We start from the raw sequence: 6,444 nt of genomic DNA, 5'->3' as shown, positions 1-6,444 counted from the left end.
TTGCCTTCCCTCAATATATTTGTGGACGAGAGTTATCATTTATAACTCTGCAGGTTTGTGAATTGCAGTGCCCTGAAGCTCCATTTTACAACTCGCTTTTTTGGGAGCTGGCCGCAAAAGCGCAGGATGGCTTCAGGCCCTGTTCTGGTTCCGGGTGGCAGGCTGAGCCTGTGGTAAATTCTTCTTCCTGATGGGAAAATAGAGTGACCTGTGCCTGTCCCAACACCAAGAGCTAGTCTCTCTTTGGTTCCCCGTCTTCCCGTTCATCCGCAGGACAAATTGCAACCTGTACGGAAGAGGAGGTTAAAGGTGCTGATGCTCCAAGGAGGGAGATTGCTAGTAAAGCGGCTGGAATGGTGAACACGGGCACAAGGAGATGAGAAATTAGGTGCGTTTTAGAAACCTTTCCCCACCACACGGTGTACCATCTTCGGGGATTCTCATGCATGTTTTCGATGTAGGAAGATGCCCTTGAACCTGGAGATTTGGGACCCATGCGATGGGTACCACGCAGTATTACTTTAAAGGGTCTGCGTTTGCTCACCCAACCTCACCAAACCTCTCAGCCCCAAGAGTGTCCACCCTTATGTCTCATCCAGCTGTGGGTCTAGATATGGTCAATCCAGGTTGCATCACAGCCCCTGAACACGTTGTGTAAGAATTTCTCTCTCTTTCACTGTCTTTCTTTCATGGGTTTTTCAAAGTAATTTATTTTTATAATGGGGTTTAGCTGCTTTTCACTGCTGTGTTTATGCCGCTTTACACCCACTTGACACACTAACAGAGAGATATCAATACATAGGTTTTAAGATTATTACTAGTCAGATATATTCTTGTGCGGTGAATAGGGCGTGTTGAGTCCAGTTCTCTGAGCAAGGAGTAGGTCTTGTCTATTACATATTGGGTTTATGGAACGGTATCTGAGCTAATTTGAAACCCTTGTTTTATGTATCACCCCACCTCACCTTTCCCGTTAAGCAGCCATAGTGTGTTTTCTGCATGTGTGACTCTGTTCTGTTTTGTAATTCAGTTCAAGTGTAACGGTTTTTACATTCCCTCTATCAGTGATACCTTATGAGAAGTGTCCTTTTCTGTGTGACTTATTTCACTTAGAATCGTCGTACCTAAATCCACTCATCATGCTGCTACTAGCCTTATGACATTGATTTCATGGCTGAGTGATATTCCATTGTACATAAGGACCACAACTTCTTTATCCATTTTTCTCTTTCCTGGGATATTGAAGGTGGAATGAAGTGGAGGTCCTTGTCAACAGAGCAGCCCTAAACTTTGGGGTGCTTGTGTCTTGCTGATTTTTCATTTTCCCAATTTATACCCCCATGAGTGGAAGTGCCCTATGCTCTCTAAACTGTGTTTTTTAGATGTTTCAGGACACACCGTACACTTCTCCAGAGTGGCTGTTGGCAATTTACATCCCGCCCATCAGTGTAGCAAGGCTCCCATTTCTCCATGGCCTGTCCTGCATTTCTGGTTTTGACACTTCTTTCAGCATGGCCCTTTTGACCGATGGGAAGCGAGACTTCTTTGTAGCGCTGATTTGCCTTTCCAGGTTGCTTGGTTGATCAAAAAGTGCGTATGCGTTTTTTCCTGAATATATTCAGGAAAAAACGCATACGCCCTTTTTGGCCAAGGGCATCATTGTCAACGTTTTGCCGCTTTTCATGTGCTTTAAAGGCGATTCGAATCTACCTCCTGAAATCTGTTTCCTGCAATTCTGCCTTGATTTCAAATCCTCTTCTTTGCCTTCCCTCAATATATTTGTGGACGAGAGTTATCATTTATAACTCTGCAGGTTTGTGAATTGCAGTGCCCTGAAGCTCCATTTTACAACTCGCTTTTTTGGGAGCTGGCCGCAAAAGCGCAGGATGGCTTCAGGCCCTGTTCTGGTTCCGGGTGGCAGGCTGAGCCTGTGGTAAATTCTTCTTCCTGATGGGAAAATAGAGTGACCTGTGCCTGTCCCAACACCAAGAGCTAGTCTCTCTTTGGTTCCCCGTCTTCCCGTTCATCCGCAGGACAAATTGCAACCTGTACGGAAGAGGAGGTTAAAGGTGCTGATGCTCCAAGGAGGGAGATTGCTAGTAAAGCGGCTGGAATGGTGAACACGGGCACAAGGAGATGAGAAATTAGGTGCGTTCTAGAAACCTTTCCCCACCACACGGTGTACCATCTTCGGGGATTCTCATGCATGTTTTCGATGTAGGAATATGCCCTTGAACCTGGAGATTTGGGACCCATGCGATGGGTACCACGCAGTATTACTTTAAAGGGTCTGCGTTTGCTCACCCAACCTCACCAAACCTCTCAGCCCCAAGAGTGTCCACCCTTATGTCTCATCCAGCTGTGGGTCTAGATATGGTCAATCCAGGTTGCATCACAGCCCCTGAACGCGTTGTGTAAGAATTTCTCTCTCTTTCACTGTCTTTCTTTCATGGGTTTTTCAAAGTAATTTATTTTTATAATGGGGTTTAGCTGCTTTTCACTGCTGTGTTTATGCCGCTTTACACCCACTTGACACACTAACAGAGAGATATCAATACATAGGTTTTAAGATTATTACTAGTCAGATATATTCTTGTGCGGTGAATAGGGCGTGTTGAGTCCAGTTCTCTGAGCAAGGAGTAGGTCTTGTCTATTACATATTGGGTTTATGGAACGGTATCTGAGCTAATTTGAAACCCTTGTTTTATGTATCACCCCACCTCACCTTTCCCGTTAAGCAGCCATAGTGTGTTTTCTGCATTTGTGACTCTGTTCTGTTTTGTAATTCAGTTCAAGTGTAATGGTTTTTACATTCCCTCTATAAGTGATACCTTATGAGAAGTGTCCTTTTCTGTGTGACTTATTTCACTTAGAATCGTCGTACCTAAATCCACTCATCATGCTGCTACTAGCCTTATGACATTGATTTCATGGCTGAGTGATATTCCATTGTACATAAGGACCACAACTTCTTTATCCATTTTTCTCTTTCCTGGGATATTGAAGGTGGAATGAAGTGGAGGTCCTTGTCAACAGAGCAGCCCTAAACTTTGGGGTGCTTGTGTCTTGCTGATTTTTCATTTTCCCAATTTATACCCCCATGAGTGGAAGTGCCCTATGCTCTCTAAGCTGTGTTTTTTAGATGTTTCAGGACACACCGTACACTTCTCCAGAGTGGCTGTTGGCAATTTACATCCCGCCCATCAGTGTAGCAAGGCTCCCATTTCTCCATGGCCTGTCCTGCATTTCTGGTTTTGACACTTCTTTCAGCATGGCCCTTTTGACCGATGGGAAGCGAGACTTCTTTGTAGCGCTGATTTGCCTTTCCAGGTTGCTTGGTTGATCAAAAAGGGCGTATGCGTTTTTTCCTGAATATATTCAGGAAAAAACGCATACGCCCTTTTTGGCCAAGGGCATCATTGTCAACGTTTTGCCGCTTTTCATGTGCTTTAAAGGTGATTCGAATCTACCTCCTGAAATCTGTTTCCTGCAATTCTGCCTTGATTTCAAATCCTCTTCTTTGCCTTCCCTCAATATATTTGTGGACGAGAGTTATCATTTATAACTCTGCAGGTTTGTGAATTGCTGTGCCCTGAAGCTCCATTTTACAACTCGCTTTTTTGGGAGCTGGCCGCAAAAGCGCAGGATGGCTTCAGGCCCTGTTCTGGTTCCGGGTGGCAGGCTGAGCCTGTGGTAAATTCTTCTTCCTGATGGGAAAATAGAGTGACCTGTGCCTGTCCCAACACCAAGAGCTAGTCTCTCTTTGGTTCCCCGTCTTCCCGTTCATCCGCAGGACAAATTGCAACCTGTACGGAAGAGGAGGTTAAAGGTGCTGATGCTCCAAGGAGGGAGATTGCTAGTAAAGCGGCTGGAATGGTGAACACGGGCACAAGGAGATGAGAAATTAGGTGCGTTCTAGAAACCTTTCCCCACCACACGGTGTACCATCTTCGGGGATTCTCATGCATGTTTTCGATGTAGGAAGATGCCCTTGAACCTGGAGATTTGGGACCCATGTGATGGGTACCACGCAGTATTACTTTAAAGGGTCTGCGTTTGCTCACCCAACCTCACCAAACCTCTCAGCCCCAAGAGTGTCCACCCTTATGTCTCATCCAGCTGTGGGTCTAGATATGGTCAATCCAGGTTGCATCACAGCCCCTGAACGCGTTGTGTAAGAATTTCTCTCTCTTTCACTGTCTTTCTTTCATGGGTTTTTCAAAGTAATTTATTTTTATAATGGGGTTTAGCTGCTTTTCACTGCTGTGTTTATGCCGCTTTACACCCACTTGACACACTAACAGAGAGATATCAATACATAGGTTTTACGATTATTACTAGTCAGATATATTCTTGTGCGGTGAATAGGGCGTGTTGAGTCCAGTTCTCTGAGCAAGGAGTAGGTCTTGTCTATTACATATTGGTTTTATGGAACGGTATCTGAGCTAATTTGAAACCCTTGTTTTATGTATCACCCCACCTCACCTTTCCCGTTAAGCAGCCATAGTGTGTTTTCTGCATGTGTGACTCTGTTTTGTTTTGTAATTCAGTTCAAGTGTAACGGTTTTTACATTCCCTCTATAAGTGATACCTTATGAGAAGTGTCCTTTTCTGTGTGACTTATTTCACTTAGAATCGTCGTACCTAAATCCACTCATCATGCTGCTACTAGCCTTATGACATTGATTTCATGGCTGAGTGATATTCCATTGTACATAAGGACCACAACTTCTTTATCCATTTTTCTCTTTCCTGGGATATTGAAGGTGGAATGAAGTGGAGGTCCTTGTCAACAGAGCAGCCCTAAACTTTGGGGTGCTTGTGTCTTGCTGATTTTTCATTTTCCCAATTTATACCCCCATGAGTGGAAGTGCCCTATGCTCTCTAAACTGTGTTTTTTAGATGTTTCAGGACACACCGTACACTTCTCCAGAGTGGCTGTTGGCAATTTACATCCCGCCCATCAGTGTAGCAAGGCTCCCATTTCTCCATGGCCTGTCCTGCATTTCTGGTTTTGACACTTCTTTCAGCATGGCCCTTTTGACCGATGGGAAGCGAGACTTCTTTGTAGCGCTGATTTGCCTTTCCAGGTTGCTTGGTTGATCAAAAAGGGCGTATGCGTTTTTTCCTGAATATATTCAGGAAAAAACGCATACGCCCTTTTTGGCCAAGGGCATCATTGTCAACGTTTTGCCGCTTTTCATGTGCTTTAAAGGCGATTCGAATCTACCTCCTGAAATCTGTTTCCTGCAATTCTGCCTTGATTTCAAATCCTCTTCTTTGCCTTCCCTCAATATATTTGTGGACGAGAGTTATCATTTATAACTCTGCAGGTTTGTGAATTGCAGTGCCCTGAAGCTCCATTTTACAACTCGCTTTTTTGGGAGCTGGCCGCAAAAGCGCAGGATGGCTTCAGGCCCTGTTCTGGTTCCGGGTGGCAGGCTGAGCCTGTGGTAAATTCTTCTTCCTGATGGGAAAATAGAGTGACCTGTGCCTGTCCCAACACCAAGAGCTAGTCTCTCTTTGGTTCCCCGTCTTCCCGTTCATCCGCAGGACAAATTGCAACCTGTACGGAAGAGGAGGTTAAAGGTGCTGATGCTCCAAGGAGGGAGATTGCTAGTAAAGCGGCTGGAATGGTGAACACGGGCACAAGGAGATGAGAAATTAGGTGCGTTTTAGAAACCTTTCCCCACCACACGGTGTACCATCTTCGGGGATTCTCATGCATGTTTTCGATGTAGGAATATGCCCTTGAACCTGGAGATTTGGGACCCATGCGATGGGTACCACGCAGTATTACTTTAAAGGGTCTGCGTTTGCTCACCCAACCTCACCAAACCTCTCAGCCCCAAGAGTGTCCACCCTTATGTCTCATCCAGCTGTGGGTCTAGATATGGTCAATCCAGGTTGCATCACAGCCCCTGAAGGCGTTGTGTAAGAATTTCTCTCTCTTTCACTGTCTTTCTTTCATGGGTTTTTCAAAGTAATTTATTTTTATAATGGGGTTTAGCTGCTTTTCACTGCTGTGTTTATGCCGCTTTACACCCACTTGACACACTAACAGAGAGATATCAATACATAGGTTTTAAGATTATTACTAGTCAGATATATTCTTGTGCGGTGAATAGGGCGTGTTGAGTCCAGTTCTCTGAGCAAGGAGTAGGTCTTGTCTATTACATATTGGGTTTATGGAACGGTATCTGAGCTAATTTGAAACCCTTGTTTTATGTATCACCCCACCTCACCTTTCCCGTTAAGCAGCCATAGTGTGTTTTCTGCATTTGTGACTCTGTTCTGTTTTGTAATTCAGTTCAAGTGTAATGGTTTTTACATTCCCTCTATAAGTGATACCTTATGAGAAGTGTCCTTTTCTGTGTGACTTATTTCACTTAGAATCGTCGTACCTAAATCCACTCATCATGCTGCTACTAGCCTTATGACATT

This window comes from Balaenoptera ricei, chromosome 4, assembly GCF_028023285.1.
Source record: "Balaenoptera ricei isolate mBalRic1 chromosome 4, mBalRic1.hap2, whole genome shotgun sequence".
Classification (NCBI taxonomy): Eukaryota; Metazoa; Chordata; class Mammalia; order Artiodactyla; family Balaenopteridae; genus Balaenoptera; species Balaenoptera ricei.
The sequence above is the reverse complement of the archived record's forward strand: the minus strand, read 5'-3'. Positions refer to the sequence as shown.